Source organism: Arvicanthis niloticus, chromosome 12 (genome assembly GCF_011762505.2).
Source record: "Arvicanthis niloticus isolate mArvNil1 chromosome 12, mArvNil1.pat.X, whole genome shotgun sequence".
In the NCBI taxonomy this organism is placed as follows: Eukaryota; Metazoa; Chordata; class Mammalia; order Rodentia; family Muridae; genus Arvicanthis; species Arvicanthis niloticus.
Genome location: NC_047669.1, coordinates 9,737,598 through 9,758,545, shown reverse-complemented (window position 1 = coordinate 9,758,545; position 20,948 = coordinate 9,737,598). Strand labels below are relative to the sequence as shown.

The 20,948-nt window shown below is 45.5% G+C and overlaps 1 protein-coding gene across 2 annotated transcripts in view; it reads left to right on the top strand.

Moving 5' to 3' along the window:
* The first annotated feature begins 1,846 nt into the window (after positions 1 to 1,846).
* The window catches only part of Dgkg (diacylglycerol kinase gamma), a 188,301-nt gene continuing 169,199 nt past the window's right edge, over positions 1,847 to 20,948 (top strand). Inside the window, exon 1 of one of the 2 annotated variants that reach the window (XM_034515695.2) lies at positions 1,847 to 2,152. The gene's annotated coding sequence lies outside the window, so the exon portion shown is untranslated. The remainder of the gene's footprint in view (positions 2,153 to 20,948) is intronic. The other variant, XM_034515694.2, reaches the window with a different exon arrangement.

Genomic DNA, 20,948 nt, shown 5'->3' with positions numbered 1-20,948 from the left:
TTCAATATCCTTCTCTAGAATGAGTCCGGACTAAGGAGAGCCAAATGGTTTTCTGTGACACATGTACCACTGTGTTTGCCTCCTCAGCATCTTCCACAGTCACCCATCCAGGGAAGATGTATTCAGTAAGTACACATCTCAGTGGAGATGGTGTATACAGTAAGCCTGTGCCCAGTGAAGGTGTATACCATAGGTCTGAGATTAGTGAACATGTATACAGTAGGTCTGTGCTCAGTGAACATGTATACAATAAGCCTGTGTTCAGTGAACATGTATACAGTAGGCCTGAGTTCAGTGAGCACATGTACAGTAGGTCTGTGCTTGGGGGCTGCCTTTCAAAAGGACGGGATACAAACATTTCTAAGCCCTTTCTGTCTTTCCATTCCTCTTTTCTCCCAGGTGAAGCCCATGACCGGAGTCAGTGGGATATGCCTGAAAAGATAGCAGGAACTTTAATAAATATTATCAGAACGAGAAAATCAGTACCTGGCATGGAAACAAGAAGATGAAGGCAAACTCACACGTGTCACAGAACACCCTCACACCAAGTGTGTCAGCCTGGCTGAGGGCAGTTCACATGGATTAAAGAGTGGATTGTGGATAAGTATGAGCACAGGGTAGCATCCATCCATCCATCCATCCGTCCGTCTGTCCGTCCATCGGTCCATCCATCCATCGGCTTTGCCCTTATCATGGTGGGAAAGGAAGTGTGTGAGCTCTCAGAGCCTCTTGGTTCTATCACTCTGCCTACTAGTCTAGTGGCCAGGGACGAATTAACCAGGGGTCCTTCAGTGCTTTTCAACAGTCTTTAAGCTTCCTCCCCAGATGCCTTGACACCCAGCCCCCCCTGCTCCTCTGAGCTCTGCAGAAAGCTTTTCTTGGCTGCAGTTCCACACAGGGACCTCCATTGCCCACTGGCAGAAGAGAATTCTTGGCTGTGGAAAAGGTTGAACTCCACATATTTTACAGATGAGACTAAATGTGATGTGAAACGGGCAAAAGTCTTTCTGCTGAAATAAAATCAGCGCCACCGCCACCCCAAGCAGACTCAGGGAGTCAGGGAAAGAGAAGGTCCCACAGGTCGCTGTGCCTCTGCCGCTGCAGCCTCCTGTGCTTTACCTTCAGTCCCGCGTCATTTTCTCTAGTTTTCTACTTCTACTTCCCCCCCCTTTCTCTTTTTTCTTGTGCATGTGTATTTTGTTTTAGAAGTGTCCTGTTTGTCCTGTAGTAAGACAACCCAATGTCGTGCAAAGGCAGAGAAGGAAAATCACAATCTTCAGTCCTGAGATCTTATCATCAGAGCGCTTTTCTACCTAGCTAGATTGAGCCGGCCATGTATGCTTGCAGGGGAGAAATGATCACCAATCTACTGCCACTAGGTCAAGGGTGTCAGAAATGTCCTTCTGGACAGGACCGGTGACAATGGACATCAGAGACACCGAGTTCCTAGAAAACAGAGAACTTGTTGATTTATTTTTATGTTTATATATATTTTTTTCTCTGCTTTGATTGGAACATTTAGGCAGCCCAGACCCCTAGGTTTCTAGGTTAAGGAAAGTAAACAGCCAGAGGACATTGTATTTTTCAAGTAACGTCTTTTACCTCGATGTCAGCTGATTTCTCAGAGCCACCAACCAGCACTCTGACCAAAGCCCTGCCAGCCAGGAGTGCCCTGATCATGCACGGAGGTTCCCACCGAACGTTCAGCATCCGTGGTTGTGCGAGTGTGCGCGCAGCACGTGTTTATGTGTGTGCACCCGTGTGTTTGTGGGGGGCGCGTGTGTCTGCGCGCGCGGGTGTGTGGCGGGGGCGGGCTCTGCGCCCAGGGGGGGCAGGGCTCCGCAGCGAGAGTGGCAGCTGGACTTGCGATGCTGCGAGGGACAGGGTGCAGAGCCGCAGTGCCGTAACGGGTAGCGGAGGCAGCCTCCCCTTCCAGCAGCCGAGCCCCTAGCGGAGGCGGAAAACCCTGGGGCGCCAACCCTGGTGGCCGCCTGATGTCTCCGCCCCAGAGAGGGCTGCACCGGGGAGAACGCCCGGGCGCCCGCTTCGGTCCCCTTCTGTCTCTCGGTTCCTCTTTCCTCCCAAGTAAGGGAATAAGCGGCTAGAAGAGAGCGCCCTCCGGCAAGCGCGCAACCAAGTGTTGCCTGGTGAGGTAAGACCGCGACAGCGAACCAGGGGGTCACCAGTTTGGGGGGACCCGGCAGCAACTTGGAGAGCCAGGGCAAAACACGAGCGGGTCCCGCGGCCGGGAAAGGAGCTGCAGACGAGGCCCCTGCGCCCATCCTGACAGCGCCACCTGCCACAAACCCTGGCCAGAGGGGATGCGCCAGTGGACTGTGCAGGGTGGGGCCCCCTCCCTGTGTGTTCCGTGCAGAAGTGAAGGTGTGCAAAGGACTAGCGGCCTTGCTTCGGGCAATTTGGTGAAGCAACTGGTCAAATGTCATCTTTCTTACGTTGGCTCCGGGCTATCCAGAGCGAGGCACAGGGAACCCGAGGGCTGCTGCAGGGAACAGAAAATGTCTTTCTGCTGCCTGGCCGCCAGAGCCTCTGACAGTCCCGCAGGGTTCTGAGACTTTGGGACACTCCACGTTCAAAGCCTCTGGGGTGGTGGGCTTAAAGAGAAGCTGAAGAGAATATAGACACCTTGGCAAATAAGAGGGGGAGCGTCGTGGGAACCTAAAACTGGCCTGTTTCTTTTGGGTCACAAGACCTGTCTGTGTTGGTATCTTAGGGGAACATCCAGAATCACCTGTGGGGCTGTGGGGAGTAGAGAACTCCACCAGACGCCCTCCCTCCCCCGCCCGCACACCATATCTGCTGATGTCCCTTTTCTCGAAACTAGTGAACTAGAATTTGAGGAGGGGACTGGGGAGTTCTTAAAAGCCCTACAGGTGATTCTGAGGCTTTGCCTCCATCGCTGCCTGCCTGTCCCCGCCAGCGGACAGGGAAGAACAGCAAGCGCCAGATGCAAGCAGTCTTGCTGTGCAATTCTGGGTAGCGGAGCAGGGAAGAGACCCCTCCCTCCCTCAGTCGCTGAGGGCATCGGGAGGGTCTGCTCAGGGGCAAGGTGACTTGTGACTGAACCACAGAGGCGTTCAGGAATGCTGGGTAGACCTGCGGGCTCACTTGTCCAGGCTATCTGTCCGCGACTCATTAGCATACGGTGACCTCCCTGTGGGGAGGAGGACCTAGGAAAGCTGTTTGTCACGCTTTAGTTTCAGAACCTTAGGAGACACACCATAGATCTAGAGATGTACAACGACCACCTCCAAACATAATGAGGGACAGTAGTCAGACACATGACTGGAAACTGCTCCTCTGGTCTGCATGGGGACATCGACTTTGTTATCTTAGTGCCTGGGATTCAGTGTTAGTAAAACACAGCCCCAGGACCCACTTGATGGAGCACAGGGTATCCCCACAGTCAACAAAGGGACTGAAGGACTGACATTGGCTCACAGGGCAAACATCAGAAACCAAATGCGCGTGCATGTGTGTTCGCACAGAGAGAGAGAGAGAGAGAGAGAGAGAGAGAGAGAGAGAGAGAGAGAGATCCTGTTTTACAACTATATCCTTCTCAGACTATGGGTGTCCCCTATTATGGGAAGGTGCTTTTTGCTTAAAGGGTTGTATTTGCCAGAAATTCCACTTTGAATATAAATTATACTCATTAAATAAAACAGCTGCAACTAAGCTAATTTCCTGTTGTGCTTCTGGTCTGATCTAAGCACCACCCCACCCCCATCCCTTTAACATGTAACTCCAGCCATCTAGGCATTATTGTTTCTGGGAAAGATCTGGGGGTTGGAAGTTGTGTGTGTGTGTGTGTGTGTGTGTGTGTATTTGTGTCCCATGCTTCTGTGTGCATATGTATCTGGCCCATGCCTGTGGGTACATGCTCAATATCTGTGTGTATGTATTCCATGCTTCTCTGTATGTACATGTCTCTCCATGTGTATATGTATTTATACATGTAGTGTGTGTGTACACATGAGAGAGAGAGAGAGAGAGAGAGAGAGAGAGAGAGAGAGAGAGAGAGAGAGAGAGAGAGACTCTATCACTTTCCACCTTATTTTTAGAGACAGGGTCTCACTCAGCACAGAGCTGGCTGGTCTGGCTGGGCATGAAGCCTGGGGCCCCTCCTATCTCCGCCTCCTCGGTGCTGAGCCTCAGCTGCCTTGCCCTGCTCTGTACATGGTGTGAGGATCGGAACTCAGGCCTCCATGCTCAAGCAGCTGACATTTTACAGATGAGCCGCCTCCCCAGCCCCCATTCACTTGATGTTTTCATGTAGTCTTTTGTTCAGATCAACCAAAATTATGGGGGAAAAGGTAAACACCAGAGCAGCTTGGAATGTAGTCTTCTCCTGTGGAAGAGGAAGAAACTCCTATGGCATCTACTCCAGCTTCTACAGCTGCCTACCCCACATATCACCAACAAGTATCGAGGACCCCCGTTCCACCCCGAATGTCTGGTCCCTCCTAGGGGCCCAGCACTTGTGAGACTCTGTGTGATGAGGCTGGCCCCAGCTCCTCCCCTGGAATGGAAAGAGGAAGTGCTGTCTCATTGTGGCACCATTGTTTTTTCAAAAATATCATATTGTATTACAACATTCTGATATACTCTTAATAGAACAGTGGTTTTTGCCCATTGCAGAAAGTTTGGGAAGTTAAAAGAAAAAAAATTATATTGCCCAAGATTCCTACCACCCAGACCTCACATTTTTAATACATTGACATATTTCTCTTCTGTCTATTTTTATGCCTTGAAATCATACGCTCCATAGAGGGCTAGCATTTGTAGGTAACCTAATAAATGTACTTTGCATGGTTTTAATCATTTTATCTTCATTATGTCATTTAGTCCGAGGAAGTCCCTCTGAGATAGGTGTTATTATTATCAACCCCATTTTTCTAGGATGGCATAGGTGACTCGCTCCAGTGGCACAGCCACAGTGCCAGTCCAAGCTCACTGACTCTGGGTACAGTCACTATTACTCCTCTGGGGGTGTTGCTGTTGTTGTTTTGTTTTGTTTTTCCTCAGTTGGTGTTCTAACTGTGCGTTATTGCACCTGTCCCGTTAGCTATTTGAGTTGCATGCTCTCTTCAGCAACGTCAAATAAGTCCAGTCAAAATCTTTACCATGCTCATTTCCAGTTCCTTCTTTCAGGTAGATTCCCAGAAGGAGTGTCACCATGCCAGGGGGCATGACTAATTGGAGGTTCCTTATAGGTACACAAGAAGCCACTATCCCTTATAGGTACAAAAGCGCTGCACTGACTTACACTTCCGTTTCCCGGAGGCAGCATTACCACAGTCTAAGTAGGTAACTCTTAGCTACTCAAGAATTGTCCAGAACATCACAGGACAAAGCCACAGACATGAGAAGCCCCAGCCTGGTGAGGGAAGCCACACATACCATCTAATTTATTTCCACATCCTTCAAATATGGATGTGGAAACTATTTCATATAAGGCTATAGTTATTTATTGCTGTTGTTTTCTGAGACAAGGTCTCACTAATGTAGACTAGGTTAGCCTCAAATTCCCAGCAATTCTCCTGCCTCAGCCTCCCGAGTGATGGGTTTACAGGCCTCTACACCCATGGTTAGCTTTAAAACTGTATCTATTTTTACTTGAATGGCTGTGGGCTATGCAATTCTTTGACTGGGTATCACATATTAACTTGGAGGACATCAAACTATTGTACAAAACATATGGATGTATATAATATCCCACATCTTCACCCAACAATTACCGTAATCTTCACCCTTATAAACATACATCACCATCACAACCAGATTCAATAGGCTCTGATTAGTCTCTTATATTCTTCATAGTCTGGCCAGATACACAGAGCTATTTGTCTCTATTAAGTATCAGAATAACACAACAAAACCAACAAGACTTACAAATAACAAAGCTTGTCTAATCAAACAACAGCAACACAGCCCAGAAAAAAAAATCCCATGAAAATAACTCCAGATAAGACAATGCTTAGGAGGTTATGGACTGGGAGATGCACATCAGGAAAGCCCTTGCCAGACCTGTGCAAAAAATGGAGACTTAAGTTTAGATCACACCATCAACATAAAGAAGAAAGAGGCATGTAGGATGTGCCCATAATCACTGTGCTGGGGAGGTGGGGGTGGGTCCCTGGGGCTGGTTCAGCCAGCCTGGCTGCAACAGTGAGCTCCAGGTTCAGTGAGAGACTATGTTTCAAAATATAGTGTGGCAAAAGAGTGAGGTAGGGAGACTTCTGACCACACACAACATGTATGCGCATACGCATGCTCGCGCGCACACACACACACACAAAGAGAGAGAGACAGAAAGACAGAGAGACAGATAGAAACAGAGACAGAGAGACAGACATACAGAGAGAGTGACAAACACAGAGACAGAGAAAGAAAGAGACAGAGATAGACATACATACACACATACAGAGAGAAATGAAGAGTGGGGGAGGGAGGGAGGGAGGGAGGGAGAGAATCATCACAAAAATAATATCCTCACGTCAAAGAAAATGTTGGTGGCAGAAATGAAACCCAATCAGACAGTGCACCACTACCCCGGAACAGGGCAATTTTAAAAGAAAACAACGTGGCCCTGGTCATGGGTTCTCTTTAGCGCATGTTTGCCTAGTACCTCTCTCTTCTACCAGCAGTTGGCTCAGTAGCCCTATGTGTTACACAGGAATAAACATCAGTTGGGTCTCACCCTGAAATCAACTTTTGCAAGACTCAGCTTAAATCTGGCCAGGTCCTTCTGAAAATCTCTCCCCTACTGTGCCTGGAGGTTAGATGTCTCCACAGCCCACAGCTATACTTACCTCACCATGGTGAAAACACCTCTTTGCATATATCTTCAGTAAGGCGCAGGCTCCCTGAGAGCAAAGCTATGTCTGTTTCTGCCATATCCCCAGCACCTGACATTTATACATAGGTAATGATTTCGTAGATGGAAAGACAAGTAAGATGTCTGAAGATGTCTGATGCACTATCCCAGGTGTTGTGTGCACATTTTTCTTTCAAAGCATCTTAATTCTGCTCTGGTGAATCACAGTGTGTGTGTGTGTGTGTGTGTGTGTGTGTGTGTGTGTGTGTGTGTAGTATGTGCATGTGTGTGTAGTGTGTGCATGTGTGTGTAGTGTGTGCGTGTGTGTAGTGTGTGCATGTGTGTGTGTATGTATACCTGTGTGTGTATATGCCTGAGGTAGATCTAGAGTTGTGTCAGCTGTCATCCCATGCTTATAGAAATCTTCAAAGCAAAACATAATTAAAGTTCTCAGCCACGCTCATCATATTTCTTGTGTGTAAGTGCTGCAGGCAGCTTTTTGGTGAACACATTAGAGAATGTACAAGAAACCCTCCTTAAGTGCAAAGAGTCCAGCACCCCAGAGTATGACCTCTTATTTTCTGTACACGTCCTCTGCACAGAGTCTGACCCAGAGAAGGGGAAGAGAAGGAAGTAGAGGCAAGCACAGGCAGGGCCTGTTCCAGCACCTACTCCATGCCCTACCATACTTCACATGACCACACACACTCACACGTATCCACGTCATCGCTACAAGCCTGATATTAATAACCCCATCTCTTGGACAAGGACAGTGACCGGTCAGACTATTTGAGTAGCTTTGCCTGTGTTTGCAAAGCTGTTAGGAAAGACGGAATTTCCAAAGGCTGCACACTTTGCCTTCGTATTGATGTGCGCGGTGATGTTGACATGACTCGTCACCCTCTTGGCTTCCTGGGAAGCAGGTAAAAGGGTGAACTTGAAGGGGTTTCAAGGGAAATTATCCCTATAATTTGAAGATGTAAGTGGTGTTCAAGAGTGCAAATTGTGCTCGGGGCGGGTGGAGACCTAGCCTCTGAATAGACTAGCCAGAGAGAAGGGAGCTCACTGGCTAACACAACAGCCAGCCACCGTTCTCTGAGTCTCCCAAGAGCAGTGCTGGCTCGCCCAGACAACAGAGTGAAGTGAGCACCTTCCTCTTTCTTCATTTCTATCTCTGCTAAAAGCTTCCTTCCATCTAATTAGATATTCATGCCATTAACACTGGCTGAGACTCCTGTGTACTGAAATAGCCCAACTTGTCTTTGGCCTGGCTCCTGACCTGCTCTGCTCACCGCTTCCTCCCTGTTCCATTTTTGTATAAGTGACGTGTGGAATACAAATGCAAAGCCTTGGCATTTGTTCTGCATTGTGTCTCATTTCGCTTGGTTTTCTTGCTAACCTGGTAAGGTGCTTTTAACTATATTGTCAGTCAGTGTTTCTGCCAGCCAGCTTCCAGTCATCCCAAATCTAGCATTCATGACCACATTGCTAAGTTATCAGTACAAACATGAGTATTATAGGATTCTGAGACATGTATCTGTGTGCTCCAAGCACTAGGTATGAATTCAATAATTAAACAACATGTTTTTAGAAAAATTATTCAGCTTACTGTACTCGTTTCCAAGAGATTGTCACCCAAAGCTTGTCAGGTATCTTGGGAAGGTCCTGATTCGTCATCGCTGATATTCCTTTGGTCTGATGTTCAATAACCTTGTTAAAGAAGCAACACTGTTGGTTTGGTATAAACCACTTTTGGTGAGCTCACAACTACCTTCTCGAGATCACAACTTCAGTCCTCGAAACTGGTTCCGAATCCTATTTCAGAATATTTTCTGGGACTAACATCAGCCCCCCAAGATAAGGAATGTTTCCAAGTTACTTTCCCAATGAAAGACTTTTATCTGTTCTGAGAGTGGTGATGATGGTTTTGCTGGTAATGGTGGTGATGGTGGTGATGCCACCAAAGGTGATGGTGGTGGTGCCATCAATGCTGATGGTGGTGCTATCAACAATAATGGTGGTGATACCATCAATGGTATTGGTGGTGATAGTGATGGTGGTGCCATCAATGGTGGCAGTGGTGATGGTGGTGATGCTGTCAGTGGTGGCGGTGGTGTTGGTACTGGCCCCTTGCTGTATGATTGTGGATAGATTAAATTTTTGTGCTGTGGTTATTTGAACTGCACGTTGCTTCAGCATCCCAGAATGCTGTTCAGTCACGACAAGAGATACGTATTAATTTGTGGCACATCTAAAAGTTTTTTAGAACTATTAAAAATGAGATTGGAGAAGGAGCCAAGAGAGTGTCCCAAGTCACCATCTCAACAAGGAAACCAGGCCCAGGGCAGGGGCACATGCCTGACGTCCCAACTGCTTGAGAGACTGAAGCAAGGGGATCACAAGTTCAAGGCTGTGTTTAGTGACAGACCATACTAAAACATTAAAGAAGCAAACAAAACAAGTGTGAGAGCCCTGCACCTACATGGGGTAAGCCTGGCCTGGAGATCACAACAATGAGGAGCCATCATCTCTGCTCTGACCAGTGCCTCTCCACAGTGGACTTCCTTCTTCTAACCTTCTCTTCTGAAGGTTTTGATTCATATCAAAATATCTACTCCTCCTTTAAGAATTGGTCTTCTAAATCATCAACACTGGGGCGGGGGTGGGTGGGGGCTGGCTTTTCCTTGATCACAATGAAAAAAACAAAAGAACTTTCTCTCTCTCTCTCTCTCTCTCTCTCTCTCTCTCTCTCTCTCTCTCTCTTCCTTCCTTCTTTCTTACACTCTTTCCTCCTTTTCTTCCTCTCTTCCTTTTTTTCTGCCTCTGTGTCTCTGTCTCTGTGTCTCTGTCTCTCTCCCTCCCTCTCTCCCCCACAAGGACCACATAGCCCAGGCAGGCTTCAAATTCACATGATGGTGAATTTGAATTCACAAATTCATGCTGATGGTGATGCTATCAAGAATAATGGTGGTGATGCCATCAATGGTTATGGTGGTGATAGTGATGGGTACACAACCCTTCTGCCTCAGCCTTCCAAGTACTGAGATTCGTGGCATACACAGCCCGTGGCAGGAAAGGAGCATGAGATAGTGGAGGTTTAAGAGAGAGGTCATCTTAATAATTAATAATAACCATTCTTCGAGCGTGCACTGCCCTTAGAGAAACAGCAGTGTGCTTATACCCATCATCTCTCCTGATTCCAATCACAGGCACGTGAGGCAGGCACTGGGGATGTCACCAGCCCATCTCCCTAGTGTGACCAGCTAAAGCAGAAGCTGTGAGCAGATGACAAGGGAAGAGATGCCAGAAGGAAAGCTCAGCAGCCACCAGACAGCTGTAAAGCCATACTGCCCTCCCAGTCAGCCATCTGAGCCTCCCCTTCCTATCTGTGTGCTCTGCATGGTGGAGGTGGTATTCTCAGTACCTGACTGTCATTGTCAGCATCCCTGTCCACACAGGAACTGACTTCACTTTCCTCAGGGCCCATCTGCTGTGGAGGTCCCAAGCTGCCAGTGCTTAGCAGCTCACTTTGATCCTCAGGCACTGAGATGCTGAATGTTTGGGCTCAAATGTTTTCATTGCCCCCTGCATGTTTGTACGTCTCAACTCTGGGACAACAGAACAAATGCCACAGTAGCCCCACCTCTAATTAAAGTAATTGAGCTAGAAAAACATCTGTCCACATCTATGGTGCCGGACGCTCTTTCCAGACTATTTAGAGCCAAGGCAGATGTTGCTATCCAGACCACCCCCATGCTAAAGTTTCATCAGCAAGGACGTCCATGAGCCCAAGAGCCTGACCCCCAGGACATCACTGTTAGAAGTACAGTCTCTTTTAGTGCTGCCATGCCTAGCTGACTTTGAATAGTCACAAGGTGGTGTTTCTTAACTACTAGGAAGCTAACAGCCATGTGTTCCTGCTCTGTGCAAACACCTTGCTGTCCCAAACACCTAAATCATGCAGTCACAGCAAGTGCATTCCTGAGCAGACACTCAATCATGAAACCACACATGGACTGGGCACCCACTGTGTGCTCCACACAGGACCAGTTTCTACTGAAGGTCAAGTGTTTTTCTAGTAATTATGTGTAACAGAGGCAGAAACAAAACAGTGCTAATCTTAGATGAAAGTCAGAGGTAAATCCATAAACTGAGAGGTTACTAGATTAAGGAAACCAGACAACGATCTGGAGAGCTTGAGCCAAAACTTGTAATGAATGAGAGGGAAAAAATCTGAGACTTCTGCATGAGCAAAGTCTCAGAGGCCGTTCCTGGTACAGGTCAGAGTTACTGAGGCAAAGTTTGTGTGAGAAAGTGATAGGATATATATATATATATATATATATATATATATATATATATATATATATATCTGGAAATGTTAGCAGCAGCCAAACCACAGCAGGTCTTGTCACCACATTAAAGATTGTCGTTTTTTATACGTACACTGGGAGGGGCCATGAGAAATAAGTGGGAAATAATTTGGTCATATAATTAGAGCGATCTCTTGGGCTGCAGTGTGCTGTGAAGAGAAGATGGAAAGCAGGGCTCCCCACGGGGGTGGGGGGCTCTGAGGGGAAAGTGGGGTGATCAGAGGGCTGAGCAAAGGCTGCAGGAACAAAGGGAGAATCAGGAGAGAAGGTGTAACCAAGGGGTGGGAAGCAAGGGACAGGAGCCCGGGTCACTCCCTGGCTTCTGTCTCTGGGCCTGGGAGAATGATGGCTTCATGAACTGGAGAACAGCAGCAGGATGTGCTAAAGAATGGGGACCTCAGCTCAGGGCTGAACTTGAGGAACAGACAGGAATCCCTTTAGAGCAGTGGTTCTCGGCCTTCCCGATGCTGTGACCCTTTGATACAGTTCCTCATGCTGTGCTGACCCCAGCCGTAAGGTTATTTATTATTGCTACTTCATAACTGCAATGTTGCTACTGCTATGAATCATAGTGTAAATATCTGTGCTTTCTAACGGTCTTAAGAAACCTCTGTGTGAGAGTCATTTAACCCCTCAGGGGCGGTGACCCGCATGTTGAGAACCCCTGCGTTAGACACATTAGCTATTTGCAGGATGAAGATCATGCAGCAATCACGTCTCAGCCTTTTGGCTAAGCTCATGTGTAGAACCATACCTGGAAGCCCAGATGGGGAACAGCACAGAAAATTTAAAATGAGCAGAATGCTGACAAGACACCTGGAGACATGGGAGGGGAGACTGGAAACATGGGGCCGCAGTGGACACACTAAAGTCACAATCTAGACTTTCTCAGGAAAGAAGGGACAGAGGGAAAGATGCCAAAACATGTAAACTCCATTCTTCACTTTAGTTAAAACAGTTCATGCGTGCTCAGGAAAATGAAACTTATTCTGGTGAAAGTTACTCATTTTCAAAGCAGAAATCTTGGTATTTAGTGAGCAAAGAGCGGTGTTTGATTTTCTAAGAGACAATGAGCAAGTGCAGACACTCTGTGCCATGGAACGTCAGAAGGAACGGGAGGTAGCACCAGAGAACTTCCACAGAAGAATTTCATAAGCAGGAATATGGATGAAAGGCGCTCAGAAAGTCACCCTGCTAACACTTGCTAGTGATGAAAGTTGTTTACCCAGAATGATCTGGCCAATTAAGAGACTGAAAGTTGAGAGTGGAAAAGATGTTCTGTGAAAGACACCAAGCCACTGTGGAGTGCATCGTGTCATCTTAGCACTGGAGAGTCAGAGACCAGCCTGGGCTACAAAGTAAGGCTCTGCCTTAAAAAAATAATTAAAAAATAAATAAGAACGTAGAAGGTGGGTTAGCCAGTAAAGCACTTACTGCACAGCATAAGTGTACCCAAATTCACGCCCCAGAGCCCGTGTCAAAAAGCCTGGCATGGGTCTGGGTATTGCTCAGAGAGTGAAGTTGCTTATCTCGGAGGTGAAAGCCCTATGAGATAAATCCCCAGAACCCACTCAAAAGCTGGCAGCATGGCTACTGCCTGTAATTCCAGAGTTTGGGAGGCAGAAACGGGATTCCAGGGGAAAGCTGGCTAGTAAGGTCCAGGTTCAGCAAAAGACCCTGCCCTCAATAAACAGAGTGGAACATTATCCAGGGAGATGCCTAAAGCCAGTGTCAGGCCTCTGCACAGAAGCACACACAGGGGCACATGCACACACACACACACACACACACCAATGTGCACACATACATAACACAGACAGCAGCAACAATGACAAACCACGTGTGTGAAGGTGTGCATTTGTGATCCCTGGGGTAAAGACAGGCAGAATCCTAGGACTCATTGGCCATCAAGTCTAACCTAACCAACAAACTCCAGACCTTATCTCAAAAAGCTACTGAATGGCATCTAAGAAGCAACACCTAAGGTTGACCTCTGACCTCCATGCACGTGTAAACACAGGTGCACGTGTATCTACATACACAAGGTCAGATGCACACACAAACACCTATGTACAGTGGGACAGCTCAACCATAGACAAAGAGGGACAAATGTTATTAAAACGCTCTTTTAAATGTAACTACAAGTTTTATTCTTAATAAAGGAGATAAATAACAATTCAATTATAATCTAAGTCTAAAAACTTGCTGTAAGTTCTGCCATTGCGGTAATATGGATGGAACCTGGAGACACAGCCCACGAGTTGGAACCTCAAACAGTTAGTCTCATAGAAATCAATAACAGAACAAAGTTAGGCCTGGTTGCACAGGTTTATAATGCCAGCTACTTGGGAGGCTGATGCAGGAGGATTGAGTTAAAGGCCCGTCTAATCTCTGGAGTTGGGCTCACAGCCGTCCTGGACAGTTTATTAAAACCTTGTCTGAAAATAGGGAAAAGGCCACAGGCAGGCTTCGGATGCTCATGGCGTGTAGCACCTGCCTAGCATGTGTGAAGCCCTGAGCTGGATTAGCGACTGTAAATACTGAAAATACAAGCTCAAGTTGTCATTGCCAGAGACCAGAGAGGCAGAATAGAGATAAGGATAGCTGGTCAGTGGGTACCAAGTCACAGATAGGAACAAGGTCTGTGATGGCAGTGTGACTGCGTATAAGTAATGTAGAGGAATGTGTGTGAGCATCTTATGAGCTGTGCATATGCACTGGAGGGAGTTGTCTATAGGCACCACTGGGTGCTATGTATAGAAGTGGTAAGAGATTGTGGTGGTTTGAATAAGAATGGCACCCAGAGGTTCATAAAAATTTGCATGATTGGCCCCCAGTTGAAGAACTGTTTGGAAGGATTAGGAGGTGTGGCCTTGCTGGAGTGGGTGTGGCCTTGTTAGAATGGGTGTGGCCTTGTTGGAGTAGGTGAGTCACTGAGAGTGAGCTTTGGAGTTTTAAAAGTCCAGGCCCAATGTCCCTGCCTGCTGCTTGAGGATGGAGAATTCAAGCTCTCACATATTTCTCCAGTATTGTGTCTACCTGCATGCCAACATTCTCCCTGCTATGATGATGTCGGACCAACCCTCTGCGACTGTAAGCGGGCCTCCAATTAAATGCTTTCTTTTATAAGAGGTGCTTAGGTCATGATGTCTCTTCACAGCAGTAGAACAGTGGCGAAGACAGACTGTGCATAGGTACTGTAGGAGGCTGTGGATAGGAATGGCAGAGGACTGTATACAGGCACTGTAAAGGAATATGTATGGGGACTGTAGGGAACTATATATAGAAACCATAGGGGACTGTATATAGGAACTGTGAGGGACTGTATATAGCACTATAGGGTACTGTTTATTGGCACTGTAGGGAACTGTACATAATCTAATAGGCTGTATGTTTCAGACAACTAGAAGAAAGGATTTTGAATACTTTGTCATAAAGAAATGAGAAATATTTGAGGAGAATATGTTTTACTTGATTTAAGTCTTATAGAATATGTGCATATACTGAAATACTCCATATTACCCCTAATTTGTATGATTTTTATGTTTTATGTATCAATTATAGCTAATTTTAAAATCCAGGCTACTTAATTATAAGTACTAACTTTCTCATTTTGTAATGTAAAAAAACCACAATTTTTCATTGTCGACATAAGGATATATAGGCATACATACGTTTTAAATAAGAGCAGGTCAATATAAAACTAGATATTTGTTTAACATCAAAATTAGGAGGTAGAGTTGGAATTTTATAGCCAAGATTAAGAACTAAGTAAGAAAACAGGAAGCAGACATAGAAATGGGAAGTAGAGACACAGTGGTAAACGTGAGGTCGAGCATGCACGTTGTCACTTCGGGGTCGCTGATTTCATTATTTCTCTTACAAGACAAAGAGGTCGGGAGGGTCTCAACTCTAAATCTATTCTGTTTTATACAAACTGGGACAGATGAGGGGAACACAGGTATACCAAGAAAACGCAAGCGAAAGAAAGAACAGTGACATTGCGATATTGCTATTGAGCAATATAGAATTTAATGTGGAAAACATTGGAAATATCACATGCATAGGTATTTTTATTCTGAATAGAACGTATTAAAATATATAGAATAATTTGGTCAAACACAACTGCAGAGGGAAGTCTTAATATTCCTATGTCAGTCTCCAACAAACTGAGTGATCAAAATGAATAAGCACAGAGAGAATTTTAAGGATCTAGGCAATCCGGTAAAGTGAAGACTTGTGGGATTTACATAAAAAAAATTAGCATATATATCTACTAAATAATTATGAACTGTTAAGATATTTGTATCTCCTCTTAGGAAAGATCAGGCATTGTAGAGAGTAGATTATTTCTGGGTGTGAGAGAAAAATAAAAATGAAAGGCGTTGCTCCAGGGTGAGGTGCTCTAAGGACACAGTGTGGGCCTGGGCTTCCCACCCTTTCTTGCCACTCGCGATTTAGCCCACAAAGGAGCCAAGGCCAGAGACTTGTTACCTGAAAGGAGCACCTCCTTCAAAACAAGTAAAAGTAAACTGCAGGAGCTGAGGGGAAAGCAAAATGAGGTTCAGGAGAATAGGAGAGTGTGCAAACCGGCTACTCCAGCTGGCCTAACAGGACAGTTTCTGAGACAAATCCTAAGGAGGGGACAAGAAGGTGCCGCTTCTACGAAGAGGTGAAAATGTAGCCTGATGTTCACTAATGTGGATGCAATACTGAAGGACTCCAGAGAAGTCAGCCCTAAGCCACTGCTGGGTCAAAAATCCCATTTAGTCTGTGGAGGAAGTATCCCATAAGGGGTGAGCAATCAAAATCACAGACGCCCATTTGAAGGCGCCCAGATCACAACAGAAATACAGCTTTAAAACTATGAACTACAGAAAATGCACATTTTGTAACAAAAAAAAAATTCTGAAACAAATGTGTGAGTATAACATCATAAGGTCTTGGAGTGTTCATCAGCATCTGCTGTGCGGAGGACAAAGCCTTTGCCCCCACTGTCATAGAGAAGCAGGCCTGAGCTCGGCTTCTCGCCTGTTAAAGCCTGAAGCAACAGAGCTCTGTCTGGGTCAGGAGAAAAAGGTCAAGGTAATGAAAATGAAATGTTATGAAGTCCCGGGTTCAAGTATGAGTAATTTTATTCTTGACTTAAATGTGGAAAATAGCAGCAGTAAATTTTATTTTACTATCCAAGTACATTTTTTCATGTATTGGCATGGGGCACATGCCACGGTGTGCATGTGGAGGGCTGAAGATAACTTATGTCTTCTCTCCTTCCAGCTTGTGGGGCTGGGAAAGGAACTGGCATTGTCAGATTTGGGGGCCTTCACCATCAACGAGAGCCAATCACAGGGCTTCCCCCAACTCATCCACTTTCCAAATGAAAGGGTCTAAGAAAGCATGCTTCGTGCATATAAAGAAAGTAAGACATACTAAAGGGAAGTATTCAAAAATAATAATGGTAACAATAAGAAAAATGACACCAAACACCTTAATTATAATAATCACACTTTATTTGTTAACAGCAACATTTTAGTGTGTGTGTGTGCTTGTGTGGACCTGCATGTGTGGGTGTGTAGGCCAGAGTGTGTCCTCCTCCATCAATCTCAACCTTAGTGTTTGAGACAGGCCCTCTCTCCCCATTTAAAAATATCTGATTAAAATTAATATCATGTCCATAGTATTTATATATAATTTTGTGGAATTGATCTTCTTCCATTTTGACAATAAAATTAAGAAGATATTTTCTCAGTTTCTGTCATCTGGATTTTTGTTATTGTTTTGCAAAATGGCTCACAGTGTGGAGCAGCCCCACAGGTCATCATTATTGTGAACAGCAGGTCACACCATTCTTGTTATTTTTGCTTTAAAATTAACCATCCGACTTCCTGAGTTTCCCCCGATTCCAGGCCTGTGGTGGTGTTTTTATTCAGTACTGTTGGACCATCTCATGCTATGTTTTATGAAATAACTTTCAGATGTTTGTGCCACCTGCCTACATGGTCCTTGGCTATGCACCCTCATCCTTCTCAGAAACAAAGCTGCACGCTTGTCCTGTGATGCTTTTCATGAAGGACCATTTCTTAGTCCTCTGCATTGGAAAGCGTTTAATGCTTCCCCATTGGGGAGAACTTGGATCTGATTCCCTTCCGTTCCTTGTAGTCGACACATCTTTGTATCAACAACAAAAAGCCTGCCTGAGTCTAGAGTTCTGTGATGTATTTAGAACCAGGTTGATGTCCAGGCCATGTAGACAAATGAGTAGTCCCTGGTGTTCTTTGTAATTATGCAGTCTCTCTCTCTCTCTCTCTCTCTCTCTCTCTCTCTCTCTCTCTCTCTCTCTCTCTCTCTGCATGTGTGTGTGTGTGTGTGTGTGTGTGTGTGTGAGAGAGAGAGAGAGAGAGAGAAAGAGAGCAGGCACCTCCCATCTCATTTGTTTAACCAAGAGTTCTAGTCAATGTGCAAATTCACTGTACCCCAGCTCTTTGATTGCCTTCTCCATTAGACTCTAGGCAAATATACAGCCCATGCCCACACAGGTCTTTCCTGCCATATCCTGTTCAATCCACTCTTCCAGCAAGTACTAAATGATGGCCGAGGACCAACGAGGACCAACAGCCTGATGGTAGTATAACTTGCCACCTTATCCCAGAATCCCAAACATCAGCAGAAAAAAAAAATGGATGAAAACTACACCCTATTTTTGAATCACTCGGTGTCTCTGGATGCTGCAGACCTTGAACTCTTGGTAAAGGAAGCAGGTACAGACTGACAGTCAAATTGGCTCTTGAGTTAGAAAATAATCAAAACTAGCGACTTCTGTGAGGGGCTCCTATGCAGAGCAGCTCTGAAGACTGGAGTCTGATGCCAGCCAGTGAGGAAGCCCGGGGTCACAGGGACAGAGCAGAGAGACAGGAAGAAAACAAAGGTACCATCACACAAACTGTGAGACGTGATTTCTGATCCTCTACTGATATTTTGGAAGAAGGGGATTTACCGAGCCTAGGGAATGTGAGAATGACATTTCCACCGGAAAAGTCCTTTAATTGTGGAGGGTAGGTTTGAGACCGGACCAACTATGATGTAAAGACCACACCTGGTAAAGACTGGAGCAATGAAAAGCTGCACAGGACTCCGTCAGCGACGGGGTGTCTTTCTGACTGCCTAAGTCAGCATGTGATTTCACATTCTGATCAAAACAATGTCAGTCAATCAAATAAAATGATTTTTCCCTTTCTTCTCATGCGGGGCTGGTTTCTGTTGGCTATTTTTGCCTACTTCAAAGTGACTGGCCCACAAAGGCCAGTCCCTGCAGCTGGGTGGCAATTCATTAAATGCTTTTAGCCAGATGAGTCACTGTTCATCTTTCCTAGCTCCGCTTTTGCCCTCCTCCAGTCCCCCTCCTAACCTGTGGAGCGGGTTTCCCACTAACGTTGCCTGTAAGCACAGAGGGGAAATTCTATACTTTGTACAGCTTTATCTCTAGGCCTTGCCCTTGAAAGCATGATCCTTCTCTCCCGTTCCTTTCTTTAAACTGGATCCACTCTCCATTGCCTTTAAAATCATATCTTTTCATTCCAAAGCCCTTGTTCACTTACGAGGATGCTTATAGCATCAAGGAATCCTGTGTGTTTCCCTGTATCTGATAAAATAGGGAAGATGGTCGCCATCCACTGAGTCCCTCGACCACGCAAGTGCTAGGAAATCTCTTACCTTTTTTTTTCATGCATGTGTGTCTGTGAGCACAGATATACACATGCCACAGTTTAGAGGTCAAAGGGCAACATCAGGGGTGTCTTCCTTTTCCGTTCTACTTGAGGCAGGGTCTCTTGGTGTTCATGACACCATTATTCCAATCTACCTGGCCCACTAGCTTTCAGGAATTCTCCTGTCTCCACTCTCATCTCTCCATCGGAGTGCCGGAATTATAGTTGTGTAGTACTGTGTTCAGCTTTACACTGGTTCTGATGACTTGAGCTCAGGCACACAGGCTTACAGAACAAGTTACCTACTGAGCCATCCTGTCACCTGTCTTTGTCCTACCATGTAAGGTAATAGATACTCTCCCTACATTCCCAATGAGGAAACATGGGTTTAAGAGACTAAGATGCCAACTCATCCTTGTGGGCCTCGGGACTGTGCTCTCTTCCTGTTTCCTGACAGATACTGACTTCCATTTGTAGCGTGACTTTGGTTCATTGACCTCCACCTCAGACCTGGTCCAAGAGAAGAGTTGAATGAAGCCTTTTCATTGTTTCAGTGTTTCTGGTCTCCACGTACACTATCCACTCTGAACACACACAGTCCTCTCTGGACCCAGACACATGTTCCAATAAACTTGGGCTCACTCATTTGATAGATTTGGGAGAAATGACACACTGTTTCATGGCTTTAATTCCAGCACTGGGGAGACAGAGGCAGGCAAAGCTGGTCCACAGAGCAAGTTCCAGGATGGCCAGGGCTACACAGAGAAATCCTGTCTCAGCAAACTGAAACCAACCAAACAACCAAAACCAAATAAATAAATACATAAATAAAATTAAAAATCTAATTAGTTTAAGCTGGAGACTTTATTAGCTTTATTTTAGTTGAAGGTGAAAATATAAGGAAAGCATAAAGAAACCCTTCTTAAAATTAATATAGGGGTTTTGCAAGGTTGTTGTTGCTGTTGTTGTTTTTATTTTTAAAGAAATGCTTAAAGGACAGCTATAGCCTTGAATGAATTTCTTAGCAAACATGGTAGGTCAAAACCTCCCACCCACCTAGTTTTAGTGTTCTATTATTTCCTTTTGTTTTTATAGATTTTTATTGAAATATAGTTACATCACTTTCCCCCTTCCTATTCCCCCCTCCATCCCCTCCCGAGTCCCCTACCTTGAAGTATGGGCGAGGGATAATTCTTACTAGGTCCCATTCCTTGACAAAGAACTACAGGCAACAAAGGACCAACAGGAAAAGGAGACTGAGCCTCTCCCAAGGCTGAGAACACTAATTCATTTTCCAGTATGAAGTAGTCAGCCCTGAAACGGTACACGTACAGATAACTTCCTGCCTCCAGCCCACGCATTCATGGCAGTAAACAAGTCTTGTCTACTCTTCTCAGTCAAGCATGTCTGTGCCTTTGCATCCCCCACTCTCCTTTTCTGAGTTCTTTGCACACACAGGTCAAACATGTTGGCTTCTGTGGAAGTACTGTGGCACCCACAACTGACTATGCACTTGCTGGAGACTGAGCTCACTCATAACTTGCATCTCTTGGTAAATGTGCAAGCATAGTTGCCTTTGTGCATACCACATCAGTCAAACTTTATAGGAAAGAATATGATAAACAGAAGACAGAATAGGAGTTCAAGTGGGGAGAAACATCTTCTGTAGTGCACAAAATAAAAATACTAGTGTAGAAAAACTGAAGGAGCCATCAATCCATTTATTTGACTAGAGTGTGTGTCCTTGCATGGTCCACAAACAATATACACAATCACAAGTAATACTCACCAATTACGAAAGTCACGATAAATACACATTGCTCATATAATAACCCCACACTCCACACACTGACTTCCACCAGACCTCCTAGGTATACACACAACTGCTTGGACGTCTGCCTTCAAGGGAATGCTCTATATTTTCTCAGGAATTTTCCATTTCACCTACTTTTCCAAGAGCAGTACTATAAAAATGCACAGACTACGCTCTCATAATTCCCCACATCTCCTGTCTACTTGTGTGTCCTGCTTCAGTGC